This window comes from Salmo trutta, chromosome 15 (assembly GCF_901001165.1).
Source record: "Salmo trutta chromosome 15, fSalTru1.1, whole genome shotgun sequence".
Taxonomy (NCBI): domain Eukaryota; kingdom Metazoa; phylum Chordata; class Actinopteri; order Salmoniformes; family Salmonidae; genus Salmo; species Salmo trutta.
In genome coordinates this window covers 2,819,650-2,840,715 of record NC_042971.1, presented here as the reverse complement: position 1 = coordinate 2,840,715, position 21,066 = coordinate 2,819,650, and the positions used below count along the sequence as shown (strand labels likewise).

General features: G+C 42.3%; 1 protein-coding gene across 1 annotated transcript in view; it reads right to left on the bottom strand.

Moving 5' to 3' along the window:
* LOC115149648 (tripartite motif-containing protein 16-like) overlaps positions 1–21,066 on the bottom strand; it is a 1,197,515-nt gene that overhangs the window by 216,376 nt on the left and 960,073 nt on the right. The gene's annotated exons all lie outside the window — the stretch shown is intronic.

Below are 21,066 nucleotides of genomic sequence, written 5' to 3'. Positions count from 1 at the left end.
CTCTAATCACTAGACTATCTGCCGTCGCGCTTTTGATACTTAAGTATATTTAAAACCAAATACTTTTAGACTTTTACTCATGTAGTATTTTACTTGAGTCATTTTCTGGGTACTTTTTACACCACTGTAATTGAGTGGAAATGCAGAAATGATGAAAGTGCTGACATTTTTTGGGGTTGAAGTTGAATTGAGAAGTATAAACCAATCAGAATGGAGAAAGACTCATTGAAATCACTTAGAATGTATATGTGTTGCCACCCTGGGATCACTCACTACCCATAAAGCACCCTGGGATCACTCACTACTCATAAAGCACCCTGGGATCACTCACTACTCATAAAGCACCCTGGGATCACTCACTACTCATAAACCACCCTGGGATCACTCCCTACTCATAAAGCCCCCTGGGATCACTCACTACTGCACCCTGGGATCACTCACTACTCATAAAGCACCCTGGGATCACTCACTACTCATAAAGCACCCTGGGATCACTCACTACCCATAAAGAACCCTGGGATCACTCACTACTCATAAAGCACCCTGGGATCACTCACTACTCATAAAGCACCCTGAGATCACTCACTACTCATAGAGCACCCTGGGATCACTCACTACTCATAAAGCACCCTGGGATCACTCACTACCCATAAAGAAAATGTACAACTTTTACTATTCAAAAACTAAAAATACCGTCACATTTATTTTGAAATACGGTGATGTAATATTTTGGCCATATCGCCCAGCCCTAGTGTGTGTGTGTGAGTTCATTAAGTGATACACATGTACACCCACGCACACACACACACTGGACATACACACACAGGACAAACTGGACACACACACACAGGACACACACACACATACACAGGACACACACACACACACACTGGACACACACACACACACACACACACACACACACACACACACACACACACACACACACACACACACACATAGGACACACACACACATACTGGACACACACACACACACAGGACACACACACAGGACAAACTGGACACACACACACACACACACACACAGGACACACACACACACTGGACACACACACACACAGGACACACACACACATACACATTTCAAAATTCTGGAGCATAGCGCAAGCTTGATGTAATCACTGCAGGTATGGAATATGGGACCAAATACTAAACTTATGACTACTTTACAGCCTTCCTCTGTGACTCCACAGCCTGACAGCCTGACAAAGAGATCATCATGAATTCACAAACACACTGTTAATTTAACGAGTAGTGTAGAAGGACAATGGAAGATGCATTTGGTTCATTCTTTTAAACAACACATAGATTCATCTTCCTTTTCCTAGAATTGTATGGTCATAATGTTATATTAATGTGAACACCAATGCACTGATTCAATATGTTGTTCAATATAATGTTATATACATATTATAATACATATTTTTATCTAAACTGAATATTGCTTCCTGATGATTAGTTCTTAAGTGTAATTTTATGTACTCACAGAACAGCTCTGGAGGCTTTGACCACTGGCAGCAGCCTCAGAAGACCTTCCTCTGATCTGGAGTATTTCTTCAGGTCAAACACATCCAGCTCCTTTTCTGAAGTCAGCAACACAAAGACCAGAGCTGACCACTGTCCAGGTGAGAGTTCTTCACTGGAGACACTTCCTGATCTCACGTAGCTTTGGATCTCCTCCATTAGAGAATGGTCATTTCAGTTCATTCAGACAGTGGAACAGATTGATGCACCTCTCTGGAGAAGGATTCTCCCTGATCTTCTCCTTGATGTACTTGACTGTTTCTTCAGGGCTCTGTGAGCTGCTTCTTGTCTCTGTCAGTAGACCTCGTAAGTGCTTCTGATTGGACTCCAGTGAGAGGCCCAGAAGGAAGCGGAGGAACAGGTCCAGGTTTCCCATCTCACTTTGTAAGGCTTTATCCACAGCACTCTTGTAGAAAGTAACTTCAGGTGTGTCTCTGAACAGCAGAGAAAAGATACTGGACTTTGATTGCTGTTTGTCCATTAGATTCTCATTGTTGTTGATGAATGAGAGGAACACATACACAGCAGCCAGAAACTCCTGAATGCTCAGATGCACGAAGCAGTACACCTTGTCCTGGTACAGCCCACATTCCTCTTTAAAGATCTGTGTGCACAATCCTGAGTACACTGAGGCTTCATTGACATCAATGCCAGCCTCTTTCAGGTCTTCTTCATAGAAAATCAGATTGCCATTCACAAGCTGTTGAAAAGCCAGTTTTCCCAGTGACAGAATGCTCTCTTTATTCCAGTGTGGACCTGTCTCTTCTTTCCCAAGATACTTTTCATTCTTCTGTTTGGTATGAAACACCACAAGGTGTGTGTACATCTCAGTCAGAGTCTTGGGCATCTCTTCTCTCTTATGTTTCAACATGTGTTCGAGGACTGTTGCAGAAATCCAACAGAAGACTGGAATGTGGCACATGATGTGGAGGCTCCTTGATGTCTTTATGTGTGAGATGATTCTGCTGGCCAGGTCCTCATCACCGAATCTCTTCCTGAAGTACTCCTCCTTCTGTGGGTCATTGAACCCTCGTACCTCTGTTACCTGGTCAACACACCCTGAAGGGATCTTATTGGCTGCTGCAGGTCGGGTAGTTATCCAGAGGAGAGCAGAGGGAAGCAGGTTTCCCTTGATGAGATTTGTCATCAGAACATCCACTGAGGTTGACTTTGTGACGTCACAACAGATCTTGTTCTTCTGGAAGTCTAGGGGCAGTCGGCACTCATCCAGACCATCAAAGATGAACAGAACTTTGTACTTGTCGTAGTTGGAGATTCTTGATTGTTTGGTTTCCATTGAGAAGTGATTGAGAAGTTCAATCAAAGTGAGATCGTCACCTTTCATCAAATTCAGCTCCCGGAAAGGCAATGAAAATACAAATTGGACATCCTGATTTGCTTTTCCTTCAGCCCATTCCAGAATGAACTTCTGCACAGAGACTGTTTTTCCAATGCCAGCGACTCCCTTTGTCAGCACAGTTCTGATAAGTTTGTCTTGTCCAGTTAAGGGTTTGAAGATGTCGTTACATTTGGCTGCAGTCTCTGGTCTTGCTTGTTTCCTGGTTGTTGTCTCAATCTGTCTCAGCTCATGTTCATTATTGACCTCTCCTGTTCCTCCCTCTGTGATGTAGAGCTCTGTGTAGATCTTATTGAGAAGTGTTGGGTTTCCTTGTTTAGCGATCCCCTCAAATACACATTGAAACTTCTTCTTTAGATTAGATTTCAGTTCACGTTGGCAAATCACAGCAGGATCATCTGAATCTAGAAATAACACAGAGGATATTAATATTACGTCTATTTTAATGCCTACAGTATTGAAGGACTGTTGTAAAGTTGAAATGATAATAATTTATCATCTTAACTGTCTATGTAAATGTGTAAATGTTCTCATGATGCATTCCAGGCTGGTGTGACTGATTATATTATTATTGGTATTATTAATATTGTCTCTCTCTCTAAATGAATCACCACAACACATCCCTTCTGCTACTTGATGAGGTCACTAGGTGTTGTGTTACGGCTGCTACAATATCATTGAGTTACACAGCTACTTTAGCTGTACTTTAGCTACAGCTTTTAAATGTTATAAAACAGCATTCAACATGATGCAGACAGATCTTACATTTCTCCAGTGTGTCAGCAAGCTCCTTCTGGTTCATTTTCCTCAGGACGTGCAGTGTGATCTTCAGAGCCCCCTCTCTGGCACTGCTCTCCTGCTTCTCATCTTCAGCATCCACCACTTCCTTATCCTGCTTCTGACTCTCAAAGCCCTCTGGGAGATCTGGACTAAGAATCCTCTTGAACATCTTCAGTTCGTTCTTCACAAATGTCATCATTTTCTCTTCAAGCAACTAAAATAAATAAATAAAATAAGTTAAGCAAGAGAATAAATGCTTTCTCATTAACACAATAATGAATGATTGACAGATCATCTTTACTTGAAGAAAACTAAAACAAATGTACATAACAGGACCACATACACTGAATATAGAGTCCAGGTCTGTTTGATGAATCTGGGAAGACTGACCACTGAGAATCTCTGACTCTGATCTCTCCTGTTGGTTTCTGTGGACAAAACATGAGATTATAGTACACACACACACACACACACACACACACACACACACACACACACACACACACACACACACACACACACACACACACACACACACACACACACACACACACACACACACACACACACACACACACACACACACACAGTTTTAGGACTATGAAAATGGACTAAAGGATTAGCCTATGGATTATGAAAACAACCAAAAGAAATGTGAAAATGGGAGAGGAGAAATGACTAGAGACAGTGTTGTTTAACTCACTGACCATGACCCATGAGTTCTTCTTACCTTTGTTCAGTAGAAAAGTCTCCCTCTCTAAACTCTATAGGTTCAAACATAGACCAGTCACTCTTCATGGACACACAGCTGGGTACAGGGGAGGATGGTCTCTTCCGCTTGATTGGTCTTCAACACAACAGAGACAAACATTACATCTCTCATCTACTCTGATCTCAGATGGGGAAACAAGAAGAGTTCCAAAACGCAACATATCACTTTACAGAAATGAGCTTTTATTGTTTAAAGAAATTATGTATTAATTATTACATCTCTCACAGACAAGGATTTGTTTAAAATCTATCACTTGATGGTTTCATTTCAGAGAGACAAAAATCATGTTTTTTTTGCAAAATGCTATATATCTCCCTCACTCTCAAATGTGACCGACCGGCTCAATTTGGTAATTAACTAAATAACTACATATATAGTGATTTTGGTTTATGTCAGTTTAATTGTTTGTTATGATATAAGTTGTTATTTTATGATTTTAAGTGATCAAATTAACTAGTAATTCTGAGTAATTACTACTTTAGTAAGGAATAACACATTTTTCATTACTACTGCAGTTGTTACATAATTCCAATAGATGGGAACATAAGAACACAAATGACATTTCAGAATATTAGTTTAGTTTTCTCCCTGGATACACCACCACTCCCCACGCTTCCTGCAGAACCCCTGCAGTACCTCCACAGACCCCGGATTGAGAACCCCTGATTTAGCAGATGCTCTTATCCAGAGAGATTTACAGTAAGTGCATTCACCTTAAGATAGCTATTTATTTAGGAAATAAACTAAATCAATTCTTCATAAAATTGTCATCTTACCTCTTAGCTTTGGTGTCATGTCCCCCAGAGAGATGCATTTTAGAGGCAGGGGCCCCTTCCTCTCTCTCCCCAGAGAGACTCATTTTAGAGGCAGGGCCCCCCTCCTCTCTCTCCCCAGAGAGACTCATTTTGGAGGCAGGGGCCCCCTCCTCTCTCTCCCCAGAGAGACTCATTTTAGAGGCAGGGACCCCCTCCTCTCTCTTCCCAGAGAGACTCATTTTAGAGGCAGGGCCCCCCTCCTCTCTCTCCCCAGAGAGACTCATTTTAGAGCACTGACCCCTGTAAACAGAGATCCAGCATGTTGGTTGTGGTTAACACAGTGACAACTAAACAGAGATCCAGCATGTTGGTTGTGGTTAACACAGTAACAACTAAACAGAGATCCAACATGTTGGTTGTGGTTAACACAGTGACAACTAAACAGAGATCCAGCATGTTGGTTGTGGTTAACACAGTGACAACTAAACAGAGATCCAGCATGTTGGTTGTTGTTAACACAGTGACAACTAAACAGAGATCCAGCATGTTGGTTGTGGTTAACACAGTGACAACTAAACAGAGATCCAGCATGTTGGTTGTGGTTAACACAGTGACAACTAAACAGAGATCCAGCATGTTGGTTGTGGTTAACACAGTGACAACTAAACAGAGATCCAGCATGTTGGTTGTGGTTAACACAGTGACAACTAAACAGAGATCCAGCATGTTGGTTGTGGTCAACACAGTGACAACTAAACAGAGATACAGCATGTTGGTTGTGGTTAACACAGTAACAACTAAACAGAGATCCAGCATGTTGGTTGTGGTTAACACAGTGACAACTAAACAGAGATCCAGCATGTTGGTTGTGGTTAACACAGTGACAACTAAACAGAGATCCAGCATGTCGGTTGTGGTTAACACAGTGACAACTAAACAGAGATCCAACATGTTGATTAACACAGTGACAACTATACAGAGATCCAGCATGTTGGTTGTGGTTAACACAGTAACAACTAAACAGAGATCCAGCATGTTGGTTAACACAGTGACAACTAAACAGAGATCCAGCATGTTGGTTGTGGTTAACACAGTGACAACTAAACAGAGATCCAGCATGTTGGTTGTGGTTAACACAGTGACAACTAAACAGAGATCCAGCATGTTGGTTGTGGTTAACACAGTGACAACTGAACAGAGATCCAGCATGTTGGTTGTGGTCAACACAGTGACAACTAAACAGAGATCCAGCATGTTGGTTGTGGTTAACACAGCGACAACTAAACAGAGATCCAACATGTTGGTTGTGGTTAACACAGTGACAACTAAACAGAGATCCAGCATGTTGGTTGTGGTTAACACAGCGACAACTAAACAGAGATCCAGCATGTTGGTTGTGGTTAACACAGCGACAACTAAACAGAGATCCAGCATGTTGGTTGTGGTTAACACAGCGACAACTAAACAGAGATCCAGCATGTTGGTTGTGGTTAACACAGTGACAACTAAACAGAGATCCAGCATGTTGGTTGTGGTTAACACAGTGACAACTAAACAGAGATCCAGCATGTTGGTTGTGGTTAACACAGTGACAACTAAACAGAGATCCAGCATGTTGGTTGTGGTTAACACAGTGACAACTAAACAGAGATCCAGCATGTTGGTTGTGGTCAACACAGTGACAACTAAACAGAGATACAGCATGTTGGTTGTGGTTAACACAGTAACAACTAAACAGAGATCCAGCATGTTGGTTGTGGTTAACACAGTGACAACTAAACAGAGATCCAGCATGTTGGTTGTGGTTAACACAGTGACAACTAAACAGAGATCCAGCATGTCGGTTGTGGTTAACACAGTGACAACTAAACAGAGATCCAACATGTTGATTAACACAGTGACAACTAAACAGAGATCCAGCATGTTGGTTGTGGTTAACACAGTAACAACTAAACAGAGATCCAGCATGTTGGTTAACACAGTGACAACTAAACAGAGATCCAGCATGTTGGTTGTGGTTAACACAGTGACAACTAAACAGAGATCCAGCATGTTGGTTGTGGTTAACACAGTGACAACTAAACAGAGATCCAGCATGTTGGTTGTGGTTAACACAGTGACAACTGAACAGAGATCCAGCATGTTGGTTGTGGTCAACACAGTGACAACTAAACAGAGATCCAGCATGTTGGTTGTGGTTAACACAGCGACAACTAAACAGAGATCCAACATGTTGGTTGTGGTTAACACAGTGACAACTAAACAGAGATCCAGCATGTTGGTTGTGGTTAACACAGCGACAACTAAACAGAGATCCAGCATGTTGGTTGTGGTTAACACAGCGACAACTAAACAGAGATCCAGCATGTTGGTTGTGGTTAACACAGCGACAACTAAACAGAGATCCAGCATGTTGGTTGTGGTTAACACAGTGACAACTAAACAGAGATCCAGCATGTTGGTTGTGGTTAACACAGTGACAACTAAACAGAGATCCAGCATGTTGGTTGTGGTTAACACAGTGACAACTAAACAGAGATCCAGCATGTTGGTTGTGGTTAACACAGTGACAACTAAACAGAGATCCAGCATGTTGGTTGTGGTTAACACAGTGACAACTAAACAGAGATCCAGCATGTTGGTTGTGGTTAACACAGTGACAACTAAACAGAGATCCAGCATGTTGGTTGTGGTTAACACAGTGACAACTAAACAGAGATCCAGCATGTTGGTTGTGGTCAACACAGTGACAACTAAACAGAGATACAGCATGTTGGTTGTGGTTAACACAGTAACAACTAAACAGAGATCCAGCATGTTGGTTGTGGTTAACACAGTGACAACTAAACAGAGATCCAGCATGTTGGTTGTGGTTAACACAGTGACAACTAAACAGAGATCCAGCATGTCGGTTGTGGTTAACACAGTGACAACTAAACAGAGATCCAACATGTTGATTAACACAGTGACAACTAAACAGAGATCCAGCATGTTGGTTGTGGTTAACACAGTAACAACTAAACAGAGATCCAGCATGTTGGTTAACACAGTGACAACTAAACAGAGATCCAGCATGTTGGTTGTGGTTAACACAGTGACAACTAAACAGAGATCCAGCATGTTGGTTGTGGTTAACACAGTGACAACTAAACAGAGATCCAGCATGTTGGTTGTGGTTAACACAGTGACAACTGAACAGAGATCCAGCATGTTGGTTGTGGTCAACACAGTGACAACTAAACAGAGATCCAGCATGTTGGTTGTGGTTAACACAGCGACAACTAAACAGAGATCCAACATGTTGGTTGTGGTTAACACAGTGACAACTAAACAGAGATCCAGCATGTTGGTTGTGGTTAACACAGCGACAACTAAACAGAGATCCAGCATGTTGGTTGTGGTTAACACAGCGACAACTAAACAGAGATCCAGCATGTTGGTTGTGGTTAACACAGCGACAACTAAACAGAGATCCAGCATGTTGGTTGTGGTTAACACAGTGACAACTAAACAGAGATCCAGCATGTTGGTTGTGGTTAACACAGTGACAACTAAACAGAGATCCAGCATGTTGGTTGTGGTTAACACAGTGACAACTAAACAGAGATCCAGCATGTTGGTTGTGGTTAACACAGTGACAACTAAACAGAGATCCAGCATGTTGGTTGTGGTTAACACAGTGACAACTAAACAGAGATCCAGCATGTTGGTTGTGGTTAACACAGTGACAACTAAACAGAGATCCAGCATGTTGGTTGTGGTCAACACAGTGACAACTAAACAGAGATCCAGCATGTTGGTTGTGGTTAACACAGTGACAACTAAACAGAGATCCAGCATGTTGGTTGTGGTTAACACAGTGACAACTAAACAGAGATCCAGCATGCTGTGGTTGTGGTTAACACAGTGACAACTAAACAGAGATCCAGCATGTTGGTTGTGGTTAACACAGTGGCAACTAAACAGAGATCCAGCATGTTGGTTGTGGTTAACACAGTGACAAGTAAACAGAGATCCAGCATGTTGATTGTGGTTAACACAGTGACAACTAAACAGAGATCCAGCATGTTGGTTGTGGTTAACACAGTAACAACTAAACAGAGATCCAACATGTTGGTTGTGGTTAACACAGTGACAACTAAACAGAGATCCAGCATGTTGGTTGTGGTTAACACAGTGACAACTAAACAGAGATCCAGCATGTTGGTTGTGGTTAACACAGTAACAACTAAACAGAGATCCAGCGTGTTGGTTGTGGTTAACACAGTGACAACTAAACAGAGATCCAGCATGTTGGTTGTGGTTAACACAGTAACAACTAAACAGAGATCCAGCATGTTGGTTGTGGTTAACACAGTGACAACTAAACAGAGATCCAGCATGTTGGTTGTGGTCAACACAGTGACAACTAAACAGAGATCCAGCATGTTGGTTGTGGTTAACACAGTAACAACTAAACAGAGATCCAGCGTGTTGGTTGTGGTTAACACAGTGACAACTAAACAGAGATCCAGCATGTTGGTTGTGGTTAACACAGTGACAACTATTTCTTGATTGTCAATTGTTCTCATTTATTCATTATCTCTTTGAGAAATAAAACATTTACTAACAGACATATCTAAACAGTCAGGTGATTTAATGCATCACATGAACATGTAGCTGTGACATTTCATCTCCATGGCAACTGTCAATAATAATAATAAGTCACTGTTTGTTAAGGTAGTTATAGACAGAACAACAATAACAATAATAATAATAATAATAAGTCACTGTTTGTTAATGTAGTTATAGACAGAACAACAACAATAATAATAACAATAATAATAATACTAATAATAACAATAATAATAATAATAAGTCACTGTTTGTTAATGTAGTTATAGACAGAACAGCAACAATAATAATAACAATAATAATAATAATAATAATAACAATAATAATAATAATAAGTCACTGTTTGTTAAGGTAGTTATAGACAGAACAACAACAATAATAATAATAACAATAATAATAATAATAAGTCACTGTTTGTTAAGGTAGTTAGAGACAGTACAGCAACACAAGGCCATGTCTCACACGTATTTGTATTCACTAACAGTAGGCTATTTATTGTCTTTCAATCTGTTCTTTTCTAAACGTATCTGAGAATGTAGACAGAAGGGCTAAAACGGACATGATTGATCTGAGGGGGAAATCATTATATTATGTAAAGTAGACTAGGTTATAATGTATGATAGCAGTTTGTTAGTGATATGCAGATCAAGGTCTATACCTCGGCTATAACCTACATATCATAGATGACCAGTCTAAACCTGTTCAGATCAACATAATGTTATAGTCCTACCAGTAGCAGGACAGAGAATGTACTGTATATAACCTACATATCATAGATGACCAGCCTAAACCTGTTCAGATCAACATAATGTTATAGTCCTACCAGTAGCAGGACAGAGAATGTACTGTATATAACCTACATATCATAGATGACCAGCCTAAACCTGTTCAGATCAACATAATGTTATAGTCCTACCAGTAGCAGGACAGAGAATGTACTGTATATAACCTACATATCATAGATGACCAGTCTAAACCTGTTCAGATCAACATAATGTTATAGTCCTACCAGTAGCAGGACAGAGAATGTACTGTATATAACCTACATATCATAGATGACCAGTCTAAACCTGTTCAGATCAACATAATGTTATAGTCCTACCAGTAGCAGGACAGAGAATGTACTGTATATAACCAACATATCATAGATGACCAGTCTAAACCTGTTCAGATCAACATAATGTTATAGTCCTACCAGTAGCAGGACAGAGAATGTACTGTATATAACCTACATATCATAGATGACCAGTCTAAACCTGTTCAGATCAACATAATGTTATAGTCCTACCAGTAGCAGGACAGAGAATGTACTGTATATAACCTACATATCATAGATGACCAGTCTAAACCTGTTCAGATCAACATAATGTTATAGTCCTACCAGTAGCAGGACAGAGAATGTACTGTATATAACCTACATATCATAGATGACCAGTCTAAACCTGTTCAGAACAACATAATGTTATAGTCCTACCAGTAGCAGGACAGAGAATGTACTGTATATAACCTACATATCATAGATGACCAGTCTAAACCTGTTAGGGTTTCACTCCAACCCTGTTCCTGGAGCGCTACCCTCCGGTAGGGTTACAATACAACCCTGTTCCTGGAGCGCTACCCTCCGGTAGGGTTACACTCCAACCCTGTTCCTGGAGCGCTGCCCTCCGGTAGGGTTTCACTCCAACCCTGTTCCTGGAGCTCTACCCTCCGGTAGGGTCACACTCCAACCCTGTTCCTGGAGCGCTACCCTCCGGTAGGGTCTCACTCCAACCCTGTTCCTGGAGCGCTACCCTCCGGTAGCGTTTCACTACAACCCTGTTCCTGGAGCGCTACCCTCCGGTAGGGTTACACTACAACTCTGTTCCTGGAGCGTTACCCTCCGGTAGGGTTTCACTACAACTCTGTTCCTGGAGCGCTACCCTCCGGTGGGGTCTCACTACAACCCTGTTCCTGGAGCGCTACCCTCCGGTAGGGTTACACTCCAACCCTGTTCCTGGAGCGCTACCCTCCGGTAGGGTCTCACTCCAACCCTGTTCCTGGAGCGCTACCCTCCGGTAGGGTCTCACTCCAACCCTGTTCCTGGAGCGCTACCCTCCGGTAGGGTCTCACTCCAACCCTGTTCCTGGAGCGCTACCCTCCGGTAGGGTTTCACTCCAACCCTGTTCCTGGAGCACTACCCTCCGGTAGGGTTTCACTCCAACCCTGTTCCTGGAGCGCTACCCTCCGGTAGGGTCTCACTCCAACCCTGTTCCTGTAGCGCTACCCTCCGGTAGGGTTACACTACAACCCTGTTCCTGGAGCGCTACCCTCCGGTAGGGTCTCACTCCAACCCTGTTCCTGGAGCGCTACCCTCCGGTAGGGTTACACTCCAACCCTGTTCCTGGAGCGCTACCCTCCGGTAGGGTCTCACTCCAACCCTGTTCCTGGAGCGCTACCCTCCGGTGGGGTCTCACTCCAACCCTGTTCCTGGAGCGCTACCCTCCGGTAGGGTCTCACTCCAACCCTGTTCCTGGAGCGCTACCCTCCGGTAGGGTCTCACTCCAACCACAGCTGTAACTAACCTGATTTATCTTATAAACCAACTAATTATTTTAATCAGGTGACTAGTTTTGAATATTAATGAAAACCTACAGGATGGTATTTCTCCAGGAACAGGATCGGAGAGCCCTGTTTTAGAAGATGCATAAAATCCATCCTCCAATTTTTTCTGACTATTCAGCATCAGCTAACCGTGCTAAAATCTTATTAGAAATCAGTTTTTTTTGTAACAGTAACGTTACCATTTACCTGGTAATTAAATATAATTGATTTAGAATTGATCAGAATAATGTTTATTGTATTCTCAAATTGAAAGTGCTCCCTGGCGCTCCTCAGCACTACACCCATGGTGATAAGAGATCATAGATCAAACCTACTCTGACTATTAAATGTCTGACTACGACCTAACTTTATAATAGTGTGTAAGTAGCTTCTAGACTTACCAGTCTGCTCGTCTTTCCTTCAAATCAATACTTTTACCCAACTTCTAATGTTGCCGAGAAATGTGCTCCACAGTTTCAACATCCCTTTTGTACGCGCATTAGCCCACAAACTTCCTTTCAACTTCATGAGGAAATGACATAACAGAATTCCTAAACCCAGAGACCAACATCCCGCTGGGGAAGCAGACTGTAGGAAGTAGACCGATGCTGTGATTTGGGGTTTGAGAAGTCAGAAGTGAAACATTCCTCCTTAGTTGTACATTTTCTCTAAATCTAAAGGTAAAACCCAGATTCCAGCCAATGTCTAAAGTATTTGAACATGTTATTACTCCAACTTCGTGAAAGAGACAAACTGACACGTTATTATTTTAGTCAAAAACGACTTTATATCGAAGGAGTCTCTTTGGTTTGACGGCCTGCACATGCGCAGTTCTACATACTTTTGTATATCTATATCTATATCTATATTTATATATATATCTCTATATATATATATATATATATATATATATATATATATATATATATACACACACACTAGATATGCAAATGTATGTAGACACCCCTTCAAATTAGTGGATTCGACTATTTCAGCCACATCCGTTGCTGACAAGTGTATAAAATCGAGCACACAGCCAATCTCCATAGACAAACATTAGCAGTAGAATGGCAGCAATGTTCTAACATCTAGTGGAAAGCCTTCCCAGAAGAGTGGCTGCTGTTATAGCACCAAAGGGGGGACCAACTCCATATTAATGCCCTTGATTTTGGAATGAGATGGTCGGTGAGCAGGTGTCCACATACATTTGGTCATGTAGTGTATATTTGATGCTGTTTGTAAAAATCAGGCCACCATTTTATTTATAGTTATAACATACTGTAGTCTAAAACCATTTTAGTTACAGTATAACATACTGTAGTCTAAAACCTTAAACTAGTACATTTGGGAACAGGACATAATGTCATATTTTCCAAATGGTTTCGTTATCAGAAATGACCAACTTCATGACATGACACTTACTTGGGTGACTTCCTCATGTCTCCTTTTCCGTTAAATTCGTAATCTATGCTGGAGATCCCCCTTAACAAAGCCTTGCCTTAGTCTATCCAGTGGACAAGCCTTCTGCCATGCCTGGATATTTTCAGAAAAAAGTACCAACACTTCAAAATGAAATATCACTTGGGATAATCTTCCAAAGACATTGACTTTTATTCAAATAACAGATTGTACCTGTCCAGCTCCAGGTTCCCCAGAAGGACCAGACACCACCATCTCCTCAGACCAGGCTGAAGGACCAGACACCCCCATCTCCTCAGACCAGGCTGAAGGACCAGACACCCCCATCTCCTCAGACCAGGCTGAAGGACCAGACACCACCATCTCCTCAGACCAGGCTGAAGGACCAGACACCACCATCTCCTCAGACCAGGCTGAAGGACCACACACCACCATCTCCTCAGACCAGGCTGAAGGACCAGACACCACCATCTCCTCAGACCAGGCTGAAGGACCAGACACCACCATCTCCTCAGACCAGGCTGAAGGACCAGACACCACCATCTCCTCAGACCAGGCTGAAGGACCAGACACCACCATCTCCTCAGACCAGGCTGAAGGACCAGACACCACCATCTCCTCAGACCAGGCTGAAGGACCAGACACCACCATCTCCTCAGACCAGGCTGAAGGACCAGACACCACCATCTCCTCAGACCAGGCTGAAGGACCACACACCACCATCTCCTCAGACCAGGCTGAAGGACCACACACCACCATCTCCTCAGACCAGGCTGAAGGACCACACACCACCATCTCCTCAGACCAGGCTGAAGGACCAGACACCATCATCTCCTCAGACCAGGTATATCAGGCTGAAGGACCAGACACCACCATCTCCTCAGACCAGGCTGAAGGACCAGACACCACCATCTCCTCAGACCAGGCTGAAGGACCAGACACCCCCATCTCCTCAGACCAGGCTGAAGGACCAGACACCACCATCTCCTCAGACCAGGCTGAAGGACCACACACCACCATCTCCTCAGACCAGGCTGAAGGACCAGACACCACCATCTCCTCAGACCAGGCTGAAGGACCAGACACCACCATCTCCTCAGACCAGGCTGAAGGACCAGACACCACCATCTCCTCAGACCAGGCTGAAGGACCAGACACCACCATCTCCTCAGACCAGGCTGAAGGACCAGACACCACCATCTCCTCAGACCAGGCTGAAGGACCAGACACCACCATCTCCTCAGACCAGGCTGAAGGACCAGACACCACCATCTCCTCAGACCAGGCTGAAGGACCAGACACCACCATCTCCTCAGACCAGGCTGAAGGACCAGACACCACCATCTCCTCAGACCAGGCTGAAGGACCAGACACCACCATCTCCTCAGACCAGGCTGAAGGACCAGACACCACCATCTCCTCAGACCAGGCTGAAGGACCAGACACCACCATCTCCTCAGACCAGGCTGAAGGACCAGACACCACCATCTCCTCAGACCAGGCTGAAGGACCACACACCTCCATCTCCTCAGACCAGGTATATCAGGCTGAAGGACGAGAACAGTCACAATGCAATTCCAATTGCTCATTTTGAGCATCTGTAAATACTAAATTAATACCTTTTCTGCATTTGACATAATACCACTTACGATCGAGTAATCAAATGGAGTGTCTGTGGCAAAATATCATGTGTACTGGAAAGAAAACACATAAAGAATAAAACACAATGTTAATTACTCATTATAAATGTATGTTAGTGAAACATATTGTAAAGGGTGCGTGTTGGTGGCAGGGAAGTCAGGCGCAGGAGAACGAACTTGGTATAAACGGAATCGTTTAATAAGTGCTCACAAATTCCGAAAACCAACATATACAAAATAAAGGAAGTGGGTACAAAACCCGTCGCACACCAGAGCATAAATGCACCATTACATACAACAAACAATCACCGACAAGGACATGAGGGGAAACAGAGGGTTAAATACACAACATGTAATTGATGGGATTGGAACCAGGTGTGATGGAAGACAAGACAAAACCAATGGAAAATGAAAAGTGGATCAGTGATGGCTAGAAGGTCGGTGACTTCGACCGCCGAACAAGGAGAGGGACCGACTTCGGTGGAAGTCGTGACAATAATGAATAAACAATGTTAATTACTCATTATAAATGTAGGTTACTAAAACATAATGTTAATTACTCATTATAAATGTAGGTTAGTAAAACACAATGTTAATTACTAATTATAAATGTAGGTTAGTAAAACACAATGTTAATTACTCATTATAAATGTATGTTAGTAAAAAATGATGATATAAGAACAGTGAAATCTGACCATGAGCATAAAGACACCACAATCACTGCTTTATGGTTCCAGGAAGTCCCTGTTTCAAGAGTTAACAGTTACAGTTAAAAAATATGCAACACAATATTTTAAATCAAATAATAACATTGAATGCAAAAAACACTCAATGCTAACTATTACCTTTAATAAAGTTCAGGTCAGTTGTTTCAGTCCATGTCCCAGTGACAAGCTGCTTTGCCAGTTCACTGAGAAACCAAGAGACCAAAAGTCATGTTATTAAATATAATCATATAAAAACTGTAGCCTCTATGAAGAACACAATGTCCAACACAGATGGGGGCATGGTGGCAGGTAGCCTAGTGGTTAGAGTGTTGGGCCAGTAACCGAAAGGTTGCTAGATTGAATCCCCAAGCAGACAAGGTAAAAATCTGTTGTTATGCCCCTGAACAAGGCAGTTAACCCACTGTTCCTAGGCCGTCATTGTAAATAAGAATTTGTTCTTAACTGACTTGCCTTGTTAAATAAAGGTACAATTATTATTTTTTACATCAACAGAGCATGTGATTCTGCAGAGAGTAGACATCATCTGTAACAAACATGCAGAGAACACTATAAACAAGGTTAATGTCACATGACCAGAACCAATAAATAGATTAGATCCTGCAACCATGGAGAGGTAAATACTTGTCTATTTATGGAAAAATGCCCTGATTAACTCCTTAGTCTTATCTCAGTTTATGCCCCTGCTACTCCTGATGATTTGTTTTTCAAATCCAATGAGCAAAAAATATTTTCTTTATCTGGGATGCTGAACCAAACAAAATAAAGCGTGACTATCTATATAATGAATATGATTTGGGTGGGTTGAGATTATTAAATATAAAAGCACTAAACCTCTCTCTAAAAGCTTAACTTATTCAACAGTTTTACTTGAACCCTAAATGGTTCTCCAGTAGATTACTAAGAAAAGCTCATCCATTGTTTAAAAATTGCCTTTTTGCCTTTGTGCAGATTGCCATGTCTCATTTTCAATTCATTGAGAATTATACTTTTTTCAAAGTATCTCTTTTTCAAACAAACATTACAGAGTTGGCTACAATTTCAATTTCATCCCCCTGAAAAGATAAAACAAATATTATGGCTGAACTCAAATGTGCTGCTTGATAAAATACCTGTATTTATGGGAAATATGTTTGAAAAGGGTATTCTGTTTTTAAATGATATTGTGAATTGGAATGGTAGAGTTATGTCCTTCATAGAGTTATCAGAATTGTTTGGGAAGGTCTGTTCAATCCAAGATTACAACCAATTGATTACAGCATTACCCCAAAAATGGAGGAGGCAGGTGGCAGCGGCAGGATGTAGGGAACTGGTCTGTCTGACCAATATAAAGGATCAAAACTGGCGGAGGAATAAAAATTGCATAAATAGGAAAGTATACCAGTTTCATTTGAGGACCAGGATGTTGACAGCTGTGCCATAGAGATTGCAAAATAGTTGGGAAGAGATTGTTGATGTACCGATTCCATAGTACAAGGTGTATGAGTTGATATATAAAACGACGCAAGATTCAAGACTTCGTGGTTTGAGCTGAAATTATTATTTAGAATTCTTGCTACCAACAAAATGTTGAATATTTGGGGCATATCATCAAATCAATCATCAAAGCTCTGCAGATTCTGTTGTGAGACTACATATTCAAGAGACCATTTATTTTGGTATTGCCCTCAGGTAGCCTGTTTCTGGTCTCAGGTTCAGGAATGGCTGAAAATGCATAGCATTGATCTAAAATTGAGCCTAGAAATAGTATGAAATTAAAGCAAATGATGGACACCTCGCTACTGTTGGAACTTCTTCTTCTCTTTTTAATTAATTCTTCTTAGTAATTCACACTGAGAAATTATCTGGATAAGAGCGTCTGCTAAATGACTAGAATGTAAATGATGGACACCTCGCTACTGTTGGAACTTCTCCTTCTCTTTTTAATTCATTCTTCTTAGTAATTCACACTGAGAAATTATCCAGCCCTAAATATGCTGGATGTTTGTTTTGTTTTAGTCGTCTAGCAGTATGTATAACACACCATGCTGGCGTTGCAAACACCATGCTGGCGTTGTAAACACCATGCTCTACCAACTGAGCCACGGGGAAGGCCAGTATGTATAACACACCATGCTGGCGTTGTAAACACCACACTCTACCAACTGAGCCACGGGGAAGGCCAGTATGTATAACACACCATGCTGGCGTTGTAAACACCATGCTCTACCAACTGAGCCACCGGGAAGCCGATGTGTTTGTTCAGTTTTTTTACTTTAGTGAGCGAGTGCGTGCTGTGGGAAAATGTGACAACTATAATTTGATCAGGAATTGAAATGTTAATTAGACCTTGAGGTAGAGGAAATGTGAATACTGCCTATGTAAGAGAGCTTTTGGGGAAAGAAATTGCAGGGCGACAGTCTGGGGTTGAGAGGAGAGTAGGTGTTGTTGGAACAGGAAATAAGCAGCATCTTGTTTGTCAGCAGTTAGGGGTATACTGAGGAAATGTGTTTTGTATACTTAGAAAAACAGTCAATATTGGAAAAGGAACAGTATTTTCTACCCAGAGAAATAGTACTAGTATCTGCTCACTTCAAATACATCAAATAGAATATAAAAAGCCAAACAATGAGCCATCTGGAACTCTGTACTGTTGGGGCCTTTGTAGAGATTGTTTGCTTACAGTCCTACTGTGCTCTGAGACTAAGATAAACATCTGCCAGGATGGGAGGGGTTCTCTTTCCTTTTCATTCTCACTCTAGGATAGGGGTTCTCATTCATTCTCTGTCTGTCTGTCTGTCTGTCTGTCTGTCTGTCTGTCTGTCTGTCTGTCTCTCTCTCACACACACACACACACACACACACACACACACACACACACACAATAACATGTATTTGTATGTTTTATTTAACCTTTATTTAACTAGGCAAGTCAGTTAAGAACAAATTCTAATTTACAATGACAACCTACACCAGCCAAACTCGGACGACATGACTGTGACGCCGCAGTAAATGTCCATTACCAGAAAGATAAGGATCTTCTTTCAATAATTACAATATATTATGTTTGTTTTGGAATAACTTCTGAAATAAATCTTTGTTGAACCAAATATTTAGGTGCTACTGATATGGTGGAACAGAAAGTCAAGTGTTATTGACAATTTATCAAACTCGAATGGATTTGAAATACATTAAAGAGTAAAATATATTTGTAACTGTTTTCTAGGTAACAGCAATTGTCTTTAATTTGGACTTCTGAAGAATACAAACATATGTTGTCATGAGTTCACTCATGTTCTGTAGATTGAGACTTGAGAGAAAGAGATGGGGAGCAATTGCTCCAAAGGGAGGAGAGAGGAGAGGGACATTACCACTTTCTCCAAAAAGAGAAGTTTGTCTTTGGGAAGAAGCAAGGAGTACACTGAAGGGAGGATAGCAGAGGGCAACAGTGGAGAAACGCTCTTTCAACAAAGGTGAGACCAATTTCCCTGAAATGGTTCAAGTCAGTTTTGCCTTGTGTTGTAGTACCAGGTTGAGGACATAGAGGCCAGTGTTACCTCTCTCTCTCTGTCTCTCATAGTCTTCCTGGCCTACAATCCCCAGTCTCCCCAGCCTACAATCCCCAGCCTACAATCCCCAGTCTACAATCCCCAGTCTCCCCAGCCTACAATCCCCAGTCCCCCCAGCCTACAATCCCCAGTCTACAATCCGCAGTCCCCCCAGACCTACAATCCCCAGTCTCCCCAGTCTACAATCCGCAGTCCCCCCAGCCTACAATCCCCAGTCTACAATCCGCAGTCCCCCCAGCCTACAATCCTCAGTCTCCCCAGTCTACAATCCGCAGTCCCCCCAGACCTACAATCCCCAGTCCCCCCAGCCTACAATCCCCAGTCCCCCCAGCCTACAATCCCCAGTCTCCCCAGCCTACAATCCCCAGTCCCCCCGGCCTACAATCCCCTGTCCCCCCGGCCTACAATCCCCAGTCCCCCCGGCCTACAATCCCCAGTCCCCCCGGCCTACAATCCCCAGTCCCCCCGGCCTACAATCCACAGTCCCCCAGCCTACAATCCCCAGTCTACAATCCCCAGTCCCCCCGGCCTACAATCCCCAGTCTCCCCAGTCTACAATCCCCAGTCCCCCCAGCCTACAATCCCCAGTCCCCCCGGCCTACAATCCCCAGTCCCCCCGGCCTACAATCCCCAGTCCCCCCGGCCTACAATCCCCAGTCTCCCCGGCCTACAATCCCCAGTCCCCCCAGCCTACAATCCCCAGTCCCCCAGCCTACAATCCCCAGTCTCCCCAGCCTACAATCCCCAGTCCCCCAGATTAATTATACATAGTAATTGCAATTAGCTAATTCATATTGTAGTTTACGTCAGCCGAGAGTTAGAAAATATGACTGCTTGTGTTGGGTCAATCTTTCCTCAGTTAGCGCTACGACAAATGTAGTCTACATTTTTTCCGGTTAGGATGATTGTGTTGTGCTATATATATATATATATGTATATATATATATGTATATATATATATATATATATATATATATATATATATATATATATATATATATATATACTTCTGTGAATATCTGAACCATTTGCATCCAAAAATAAACTGCTCACATTCAGGAGATAAACTTTGTAAGGACTGTGTGTTTTGTGTAAATAGTTTCTGAAAAAAGTGTGTCCAGCTCAAACGCTGATTGTTGCGTCATTGTAAAGTGTCCGTTGTAACGGGGTTCCAACCTACTAACCAACCCGCTTCAGGGACTGTAGAACGGCTGGTAGGAATAATAACAATGGCTGGGCTGATGGGCACTTCAGTGACTTGGAGCCTTTGATTGCCCTGCCTCTGGGAGCCTGTCGACTTGTTACATGATTACTGAGTGAAAGAGAGCC